Genomic DNA, 12,502 nt, shown 5'->3' with positions numbered 1-12,502 from the left:
AGGATATATAGAGTAAACTGGATCAGAGTATAGGGTCCCGTGAGAATCCTGGTTAGAATAGGTCATAAGTACCCCTTGATTGTTGTAAGAGGTGATGTTTAAAGGGGGCGGTCCTTCGGATGATATCGCAAATACCGAGGCCCCAAGTCACAGCAGGTGAAAGGCGATGATAACGAACACCGATCAACATCATAACTCCTATAAGCAATACAAAATAGAGAGTTGGGCAAACACGGATCCCTGGACACACCAGGGGTGGGATCAGGTGCCTAGGAGGAGTAAGTATCCCCTGTCGACCGATAACACCCGCCGTGAGCCCTACATCAGGTGTGGCACGATAAAGATCCCTCCCTGCCCAAAGGCAATAAGCGCCGAGCATGTAGGCCTAAATTTTACAGCCCGTCTTTGGCAATGATGACATCTCCAGTGCAACAATCTCGGGTGGGACGTAAAACAACATTCAACTAATTGCGTATTTTAAAGAATGTAAAATTCAAAAGGAATATACAAAACTAGCTAGAAGCATTTCAACTAACTACAGCAAGTTAGTTAGAGGGTGAACTTTATCAGCATCGAGAGAATCAATTTGTATGGAAACAAGGTTGGGGTCAGCTTCAAATTAGGCGAAAACAACATGAACAAGCATTCTGAGGGTATTGCATGGCAATACATAGTCCCCTACCGGTTGCAAAAATTACTGTACCACAACAATATTCAAAGTTCATTATGCAGGTTATGGTAAAAAGGAAAATTGGTGAACCAGGATAGGAATGGTTGGAAATCAACTACTATTCGAGTAGAGACTAGACCAGGGAAAAAGACAAATTTATAATTAGGTTTGGGTCTTTAACCAAATCAATAAACTGTGGCATGTAGGTGATCATTTAGCTATATTGTTGTATTACTTTGCTAGAAGTTTTTAATGAGTGTACTACTCTTATCTACAGAGATAAGAAACTTGGATGTAAACTAACAATTCATGCAATTTTTCTAAGTCCAAGACCCATAACTTAATGAAAAATCAACGGACCAAGACGAAATTCGAATATGATCTGTAACTTGTAATGGCAAAGCAATGTACCAAATATCAAATGAACATCTGCAAGCACAACCAAAAAAAGTCCGGAAAACTGATAATTCATGCTATTTTTCTAAGTCCAAGGGCCATAACTTAAAGAAAAATCAACGGACCAAGACAAAATTCAAGCTTAATCTGTAACTTGTTATGGCAAAGTAACGTACCAAATATCAAATAAATATCTGAAATAACAGAGAAAAAAGCGCGGAAAATTGGACTGACGGACGGACAGACGGAGCGCAAACCTAAAGTCCCCTTCGACTTCGTCGGTAGGGGGCTAATCAAAACAATGTATAAAGTGGACCAGAATTTGACTCCAAGCTATCATAAAGATATATTTCCTGCTGAAATTACAACATAAGAAATATTTTAAATTGCATTTACCTAAATGTAAATCTAATAACTTTTGTGTACCAACTCCTGTAGTGTACCAAGTCTTGTAATGACCATACAAAACTTCAGCACAATTGTATATTAAACATTTATTCCATTTGTAACATCATCGATATTCCTCTATGTACTTGTAGAAAAATTGAAGATCGGTCCTTGAAAAACAAACAATTATTGTCAATTCTAATTGTATACTTTTATCTATTTAATTCGCAGAAAGAAGTGTATGTTAATTAAATTGTGATTAATTAGTGACTTCATAGTAAACTAAATTGTCGGTAAACGTTCGATGTACGCATCTACAAAGCTTTTTCATATCATTTATCTTGACGAACGGAATACAATTTCCGTTGTCCAGAAATTCATATCTTTATTTTTAAGGTCTTCGATTTTGTGCACAAATGATACAGAAGATTAATGCTTATAGAAAGTTAGCGTGATTAATTCTGCACAATGAGTTCTTTAAATTCTTATTTACATGTCTCGTTGAATATTAATGAACTAAGTTGTATGGAAAGGTATTTTACAGTTATCAATTGAATTCACGGATGAGACAGCAAAATTGTTTAATCTATCTATTCAGCAAATGACAACTAAAGTTTTCTCGATTTTTTATACGAGATCCACGTGCTCCATCTGACAATCAGCTGACACATGCTGCTTGAGAAGTTGGTCATGGCTTTATGGGGAAAATGTTTAAAACAAACTGAAATTCTGTAGCGTGAAAGATGAAGATAACGAACAGTGATCAATCTCAATCTCTCGTGTGGTATGGTTATTACAAGATTTCTCGAAAAACACAAACAAAATCTATTGTAGCTATCTATTTCAATTCACAAGTGAGAGTTTGGAAAAGTTCGAGAGGTTGTTTCTACACTAAAATAAAATGAATGTACTGTCGAACTCACGAACACAGTTCTTTATTTTGGTGATTCATGCTAACTTCATTTGAATTACTGCGATTTGATGCTAGCACAAAGCAATTGTCGCCGTTATCAACGTTGACAAATTGTTTCTATTTTGATCTGAACTATCCACGCAACTTACATAAAAATATTTTAAGATTATAACTCTTTGGCTGGAGGAAACTCGTCGCTTTGCGTAATGCGTACAGTATCAAAGACATCGAAATTCACGAGACGAAGGGATAATTGTTTCAAAACTAGGTCATGTGGACTTGATCTGTTGGACTTGGTAAGTTGGAGTATTTATTCAAACATCGTTCTTGATACTCTCAATTAAATAGACAAACCAACAAACAAATCATAACTATCGTACAAAGACTAACGGCAATTTTTATCAATATAAATTACTACACAAAATACAAATGATTTGAAAATTAGAAAAAAATTAAAGTTGAAACAAGAAAGCATCCATTCGAACAGTTCACATTGGCTCATGGAAAATAGATCTTTATGCTTTAAATAATCAATATTATAATGGCATTTTGAAGAAAAAATGTACTGTGCATTATATCCATAGAATTATTTTTATTCTGTGGTTGATGCAGTGAAAACACACCAGGACATTCGGTGGACACGTCATCTTACATGGAAGGCTTTAAGATTTAAGGCTGGCGGAGAAACTGGAACTTCAAAAGCGCCGACTATTGGTTACAGCGCCGTTATCTTGTGCACATTTATGAAGATTCTCTTCGCGTATATAGCACACACTTTTATCGAAAAAGCTTTTCAAAAACTTTTTACAATCATGCACTGATAATTTTGATAATAAAAACAAATCCATTTTCATGATTTTTGGCCTGCTAAATTCTCCCACTAAGGCCCCCGTGTATATGGTGTATATACAGTAACGACCACTGAAGGGGTGGGTGTAAATGTAGTCCGGGACATATGTCCCGCGATGTCCCATATTGATATTCGCCGATTTATCGTTTTATGTTACTTTTTCTTTAAATATCTTACTACATATGTTTTAAGACAATCACAAAGTGTCTTCATTGTGAATTTGGTGTATGAAAATTGCCTAATTATTTAATAAATGGTTTTTATTTATTCTTTAGGGTGTAAAAGTAGTCCCGAAAATTTTACGAACAAAACGCATTTTCGGTTTTTGTTTTCGACTTGTTGATAATAAAAATAAAGTTTATAATGTGTTTTATTTGGCTGTTGATTTTGCTTGCATATTGTTTGATATCATAACAAAAATGTTCCACTTGTTATATGAATACTCGTCCTTCTTTCTATGGGACATCGCTTCGATGGTTGATCCGACACGAAGAGTGTAAAAATAAAACCGGAACAAGGTGACAGTTTGAACCCGTATTATGAATAGCCAGGCAAATGTTTTGAAGGAAGTTTGATTATAATTGATATATTTATAAAGTATTATAAATAGTAATACGTAAATAAATAAATTTTAAAAAAGACTATTTACATTTCTTGTTGAATATATCGGCTGTCCTCTCTATGGAATATTCTATATCAACATGTAGCATTTTGTAACCTATTTGAAATTTTCTCTTCAATATTATCAAAAGTGTGTAAGGTAAATACTAAATTGTAACTAGTAGCATGATTGTTAATCAATATACACGGTTTTACTAATTAATGACATTAAATGAGAGTTGCTATCAAGATTAATGATCGTCTAAATTAATTAAATATTATCAAAAGTGTGTAAGGTAAATACTAAATTGTAACTAGTAGCATGATTGTTAATCAATATACACGGTTTTACTAATTAATGACATTAAACGAGAGTTGTTATTAAGATTAATGATCGTCTAAATTAATTATTCAAATGCAGAAGTGCACATATCATGATTTAACGATGAAAAGTAAATTGTTAACCCCGTTTTACTTGATTGGTTGACAAAGGTTTGCCACCACCCCTTCTTAAATTAATCAAAATCAATTATAATACAGATACACACACATGAACATGGTCAAATTCTTTAACGTTATTGGGTGTCGAAGTTTTCCCCCACCAATATTGAAAATCAAAATGTATGAACCATATCCTTGTTGTTTTTTCAGGTTATTTTATTGGTTGTAGGCTGCTCATCATAACGATTCGTCATTACAGCTTTCTAATACAATGGCGCAAATTTTCTAGTGCAAAATTGTGTACACAGGTTTACTGCAAGAGGTACATGTATATACATAAACATCTTTCAAATTTAAAATCAAGAAAAGATTTAGCAAAATATATATCAAGTAATAAGATTATGGCTTTTTAGGGGAGTGGTCTCCGTGCAGCAAGAACTAGACAACGTAATTCAATCAGACAGTCTATACCTGTCTTATTAACTTACGGCTAACACTTTCCACGCAATATCAATTTTATTGATCTTTTCACGATATCATATGTAAATTACATTACATTTAACTTCTATGAAATACATCAACATTGCTATTAGATTATTTTGAGTTTGTAACGAAGTGATATATCAATATTATAAATATTGATAATAAATACCAGCCCTTACTCGAATGCGGATTTAATGTTTTCATCTTAGTCCGGTTCTTTTATTAATATCTCAATTAGCTGCGATGTCCCGAGGAGAAAAAGGGGTTAAAAAGCGTTTATTAGATTAATTTGTGTAATCAGACAATATATATAACTAGAAATAAAGATGACTTATGATTATCAACAGGGTACAATACACAAAGCCTTAAAGGTGAAACTCGTATTCAATTTCATCTAATTCATTTAAATCACATTTTCTACTTCCCCTTGTTAACTTAACATATCTCCCAGTTTCGATCTTTAAGTCCTGTGAGGATAATCGAAACTTGCTTTTTAGACGGTGGCCATTTATAGCCACTGTCTTATGCTGCCACTGCCGTGGGCGTTCCTGTATATACACGGGGATCCTAGGATACAGAAAGTCAAGAAATTTGACTTGTTTTTATTATGAAATTTAAATGTGTATGATTGTAGACAGTTTTAGAAACCTTTTCAATAACATTTTGTGCTATATATGCAAAGATAATCCCCAATTACTGATATGTTACATTGCTCGATTCATACATATTCATAAGATGACTTTTATCGAAAAGCAACAAAAATAATTTTCATGCACTGGCATTGTCGCAAACCATGGGTTATTATCTAATTCTATTTCACAATTAGAATGAAACAATAACGCGTGGTTAGCGACGATGATGCAATAGATGATTCATCCAAATTGATGTTACATTTTTTAACAAGAATACTTGGAACATTACAATTGTACTGGGAGGATGAAAAACTGTAAGGGTGAAATATGAAGACTTCTTAATGTAATCAAGAAAAGTTTCTAGAGCTGACGAAAATAACATTTAATTACATTTCGTTCATTTGAGTTAGATAAAGTATGGGCCGCAGGCATTTCCCTAAGAACACGGGACGCTCAAGACTGAAAGACAAAGCGTAGGCCTACACGATAGTCGGTGCCTTTGAAGTTGCAGTTTCCGCGTCGGCCTCGGAAAGCCCTCCGTAATACATGAAATATAAATTTGTATTCTTTAGATATAATGTACAGTACATTTCCTTGCAAAATACTATTAAAAGCTTGATTATCTAAACTATAAAGATATATTTTCCGTGGGCAATTTTAAATTGTTTGAAGGAGGCGATTTCGTGTTCCAATTTAATTTTTGTTCATTTTCAAATTCTTTGTCATAGGAATAATTCATATTGATATCATTTTCCGTTGGTCTTAGTACGATATTTATGATTTGTTTATCGGTTTGTTTATTTAATTTAGAATATTAATGATAGCTCAAGTCTATGTGGCATATTATATAACAAGTATTCCTTCACGTCGTGAATTTCGGCGTCTTTGAATTTGATGTTGTACACATTAGCGATGATATTCCTTCAGCAAAAGATAAAGATGTTACATGTAGGTGTGTGGGGCAATTAGATTTTGGAACTAGTAACTAGAGAGAGTAACATCATCATTTTTGTTATAGTGGTGGGAAAGGACCACTAATACCCTACCCCCAAAATTTCAGTCCCCGGGGTAGGGGTCTTCGATGATTCCGAACCCGATGTTTATTCACTTGGTGTAATGCATTATGCATAAAAATTGAAGGGGCGGATCTCCGTAACTAGAGAGTACCATCACCATTTCTTCATAGTGGTGGGAGAAGACCACTAATAGCCTACCACCAAAATTTCAGTATCTGGGGTAGGAGTCTTTGATGATTCCGAATCCGATGTTTATTCACTTAGTGTAATGGGTTATGCAGAAAAAGTGAACGGGAGAATCTAAGTATCTAGAGAGAGTACGAACACCATTTCTTCACAGTGGTGGCACTGGACGACTTATACCTTACCCCCAAAATTTCAGTTCCCGGGGTAAGAGTCTTCGATGATTCCGAACCCGATGTTTATTCACTTACTGTAATGCATTATGCATAAAAATTGGAGGATCCGATCTCCGTAACTAGAGAGAATAACATTACCATTTCTTCATAGTGGTGGGAGAGGACCACTAATACCTTATCCTAAAATTTCAGCCCCCGGGGTAGGAGTCTTCAATGATTCCGAACCCGATGTTTATTCGCTTAGTGTAATGCATTATGCACAAAACTTGGAGGGTCGGATCTCCGTAACTAGAGAGAGTAACATCACCATTTCTTCATAGTGGTGGGAGAGAACCACTAATACCTATCCCCAGAATTTCAGTCCCCGGAATAGGGGTCTTCGATGATACCGAACCCGATGTTTATTCACTAAGTGTAATGCGTTACTCCTCTTACGCACCTGATCCCACCTTTGGTTTATCCAGGGATCCACATTTGCCCAACTCTCTATTTTGTATTCCTTTCAGGAATTATGCGATTTATCACTGTTCGTTATTTTCACCTATTCGTAATGTACCAAGAGAAGATAGAATTCGTAAGATATGTTTGAAAAATGGAATTGGTGATGAGTGCTACTATTTGTTTAATTGTATTGATCGATTTACATTGCATTCTAGATTATCATATGAAAGGTGAAGATAAGGAACAGAGATCCGATCAATCCTATGTTTCAAAGTACTTCCATTTACACCCAAATGTGTATAAGTTTGAACAGATTCTTAGCCCAAGAAATAAACATATTGATAAAATTGTGCAAATTTATATAAAGAGTTAGCTTTCCTGGTTAACTCATTATCAGATATTGTATTTAAGTTTTTTTCTCGCGCACACATTTATTTAACTATATTAGTGTAATATATCTCTACACTATACATTATGTCAGTTTATGAGAATAAACCATTGTCAGTCAGAGATAGGTGAAAGGTGAAGATAACGAACAGTGATCAATCTCATAACTCCTATAAGCAATACAAAAAAGAGAGTTGGGCAAACACGGACCCCTGGATACACCAGGGGTGGGATCAGGTGCCTAGGAGGAGTAAGCATCCCTGTCGACCGGTCACACCCACCATGAGCCCTATATCCTGATCAGGTAAACGGAGTTATCCGTAGTCAAAATAGTGGGCCAAGATCGGCCATAACAAATAGATACAATTTATTCATCCCTGTATAATTGCTGATGTTCTATTGTTTGATCCGCCCCCGGACAAATTGCTCTTGGTAATTATCACACTCAGTTCCATTAGCTTCCTTTCCTGTTGCTTTTCAATCTCGTCCCGTTGGGGATCCGGGTTAGAATAGATTCTCAGTGCCCCTTGCTTGTCGTGAGAGGCGACCAGATGAGGCGGTCCTTCGGATGAGACCGCAAAAACCGAGGCCCCGTGTCACAGCAGGTGTGACACTATAAAGACCCATCCCTGCTCAATGGCCATAAGCGCCGAACATAGGCCTAAATTTTGCAGCCCTTCACCGGCAGTGGTGACGTCTCCATATGAGTGAAATATTCTCGAGCCAAGAACGGCCATAACAAATAGATACAATTTATTCATCCCTGTATAATTGCTGATGTTCTATCGTTTGATCCGCCCCCAGACAAATTGCTCTTGGTAATTATCACACTCAGTTCCATTAGCTTCCTTTCCTGTTGCTTTTCAATCTCGTCCCGTTGGGGATCCTATAAGCAATACAAAAAAGAGAGTTGGGCAAACACGGATCCCTGGATACACCAGGGGTGGGATCAGGTGCCGTCCCGTCCCGTTAAATAATATTTAATCAATCAATCAATTTCCTGCAGACAGGTGATTGTCCTATTAACAGACCAATAATTTCTTAACACACATACAATGGTGGATCAAAAGGGGGTTTCTAGTCTAAATCAAATCAACAGTAATTGTCAAATAGAATGTCTCCTCAAACATGATCTTTTCATCGTATTCCAGATCTTCGACTAAACCTGCTCGACTCATGTAATTAACGTGATATTATCTTTCATGAAATCTGTCAGGAATAATTCAATTTATTGATTCACTCAAAACCAGATCACTGGTACACGAGATACAAACAAATATATACATATATAAACTAGGGTTACAGGTAAGGACCACAAAAAAATAATTGAAAAATAATTAAACATATAATTAGTCACATGTGCATTAGTTCAGTTCACATGGTATTGTCCTAAGGTAAGCAAGTCAACTCTTCACAGCTTTGGTTTACCAATAGTTTAGGCAACAGAGCTAGCATGGATCTGTGGATATCGGGTTATCCTTTACAGCCGTCTACACACTTTGCAGTTTTTTATTCAGTGGCATGCCCAGGTTCTTGTAGACGCAGCGCACATTCTTTGCTATAAAATCAGGTTTAGTCGCCATTCTTATAACTGTCACAATGCATTGATGCGAAAGTATGCAATGAAAGGTGGTATCGTCTCTCATCGGGGGGATGGATAAAAATATCTTGTTTAATTTTGATATTACCTTTGTCTTTGATTATAGCTGGCAATTAGTAGCTTTACTACTAAATCTTATTTTGAATCCAACTTCACTCATTTATAAATCTGATTCGACATTTCAATTCAGCCAACTTGAACCTGAATGCTTCACTTTGCATGGAATACATTATCAGGTCGACAGGTTTCCCAATAGCAAAGGATAGGGCCAAGACAATGGATGAAAGCGAATGAAAATGTTTAGTGGAAAGGGAAATCAGATTACAAAATTAAAGCTTGAAGTATTGCCTGAGGTATTTGTTGAACAACAAAGGATATCCCTAGGAGTAGAGAAACTTTCATTAATTGCAAGTATTTCACGGGCTTTCTTTCATGGCCAGTCAAAATCGAGACAACCTTGATTTGTTTTCTCATAAGTACCAATAATATAATTGTATTAACATAAGGAATAATAATACCGATTATGAAATATAGGAAATGTGCCAAAGATGTGGTATTGTTATAGGAAAGCAGAAAATTGAGATATCCTTTATCACTGAGAAACACACAGGCCCGGATAATTTTCAGTGGTTTCCCTTGCTTGAAGTTTTGCACTGTGGTTACAGGGATTTTTTAAAAATAATATCGGAGTGGACAGAAAGTAAACACAAATCACAACATGGACAAGTAGAATTACTATTGCCAATTTCTTTAGGTGAAGAAAATATGCTTGCATTGGATAAGCAAAGAGCAATAATGTTCTCATCGCGATTTCAGCAAGAGAGACGAGTTATGAAGAACTCCCTGTAATCGAAACGAAACCACGAAAGGTCTGCAGATTTCGTATTCAATGAATACATAATTCATGTCTAACCAATCCAAAAGACCGTCTCTCACCCCTGTTAAGAGTGTGAAAAACATATCTATCATTAAGGCGGCAAAAATTAGTTTTTGGGTGACTCCAAATAATTTGGCTCGTTTGAAAGTAACAAAAACCACGATGATAACAATCAATGACAAGATCCAGATGTAAGGAGTCACGTACACAACGAACGGAATCGCATATGAATCATAGTAATCCGAAAATTTCAAAGCAGATACAATATCTACTTTTGCTTTGTAAAGACTCTTCCCGAGGTCAAGTACCTTTTGTAACACTGTTCTATTCACCATTTCCATTTCCAAAGTGGCCAGGAGTCTGGAAGGTAAGAACCGCTGACGCACACTCAAAATTCAGGAAAACACTAAAACTGCCATGTAGCTAATGAATGAATAATGGACCAATTCCAGTTTTTTCACAAGTGAAAACTGAAATATACGGTGCATGTTGCATGCCAATTATAAGACTACGGAGAAATTCCAGTGTACCTATATACAATATAAGGTCACATAGGGATAATAGGGCGGCTAAAATGAGTTGAACGCAACTATAAAGTTGTTAAAAACCATGGCTTTATTAAGCCGATTAAAAACAAAGTTGATTAAAACGAATGGAAAGTTCAATGTGACGTAATAATGATCTAATTTGCCAATACAACCTACCATAAGGCCAAATGCTGTCTTGCATGTATCATACCGAGTGTTAGGCCGTTCTTGGCACACTGCATTTGACTACGGATAATTCCGTTTATCTGATCAAGATATAGGGCTCACAGCGGGTGTGACCTGTCCTCCAAGGCACCTGGTGTGTCCGGGGTTCCGGGGTTTTCCAACTCTTTAATTTGTATTCCTTATAAAGAATAGGGAGTTTTGAGATTGGTCACTGTTTTCATGAGAATATGCTCTTTAGGAAACACACACGCTACTGTTTCATTATTCACTTAACTGCAATTTGCTGTAAGACGAAGAATTCCAATATTTGATTTGATTGAAACAATATTTTATTCACAAATAAATGAATGGGATCGGGCAGCAGTTATATCCTATTTAGTCCCTCCCTATTTCATTATATATATTCAATACAAATTAGAAAGAAGAATTAAAATTATTTTTACCCAACAATAAACAATCCTTATCCCCGTTCATTAGAACAATACCCCCAACTTAGCACACTACCCACCCCATGCTTTATCCCGTTCTTGAACAACCATTGAATATTCATTTGTGTTATTTTTCTTACAATTGCAGATGCAAGTGCTCATATATAAATGTTTATCTTTATATTTTTAATGCTATGTCAACGATACAACTGTACAAAACGTGTATATATTTATATAAAGTTCCTTAAATTTAGTTGAAAATAGACTTGAAGTCGATGAATCTTCGTTACACGGTGGTACACCCCAAATCGTCGCCCCATTTCAAATCGTCGCCCGACTTCCCAAATCGACGATTTGGGACAAAATTGCACTATCATTAGGGATGACGATTTAAGATGTACTATTGTACATCCCAAATAGTCGCCCGTCCTAAATCATCGCCCGCCAATATTTTATTGACGTTTTTAGGATAGATTATACAAAGGTTATTTTATTGTATCCCCTCTTACATGGGGGTACATAAGTTTCACTTGGTCTGTTTGTCTGTCTGTCCGCACTCATATCTCTGATGTTTGTCGACTTATTTGGCTAAAATTTTGTATGTGGGTTACAAGTCACCCTCTGACATGCCTCCCTAAAAATGATAACTCTGGAATGAGAGCTAACAGGCGTAATCTAATACAATCTGATGTCACTAACAAATCTGCTGCGGTGCACAAAATCTAACAACCCCATGATCAGCAGGATGACTCTACAACAAAAGACAAAATGGTCTATCGTCGGACATCTCTCTCTCTCTCTCTCTCTCTCTCTCTCTCGGACTGGACGAAAAAAAATCATAGACAACAATAACACAACCACCTACACCACCAAAAAATACAACTCTTTCAATAGCAACAACACCACTACCAACCAAAGCAACAATAACAAATACTGTGTTCATTAGTCCCCGAGGGTCTCTACAGCCCAGTAGCTAAGTACTTCGATACTAGCTTGAAAATACGGATGCATATTTAATTGCTGTTATAAAATTTAGAAATTCATTTCAAAATTAAGTATTATCCCCCTCATGCATACCTCTTATCTTTAGACGAATTTGACTCCACTTTTTTTGGTACGCTGTTTTTCGCTATAATAGCTCTAAAACTTCATTGTTATTTCGGATTTCAAACATTTCGGTTGAGCATCACTGAAGAGACATTATTTGTCGAAATGCGCATCTGGTGCATCAAAATTGGTACCGTATAAGTTTTACATCATAATGATAAATCTTTTTAAAAGATTATACAACAGAACAGGTAAAAGTCAA

The sequence above is a fragment of the Ostrea edulis genome, chromosome 5, assembly GCF_947568905.1.
Source record: "Ostrea edulis chromosome 5, xbOstEdul1.1, whole genome shotgun sequence".
NCBI lineage: Eukaryota > Metazoa > Mollusca > Bivalvia > Ostreida > Ostreidae > Ostrea > Ostrea edulis.
Note: the sequence above shows the minus strand (reverse complement) of the source record.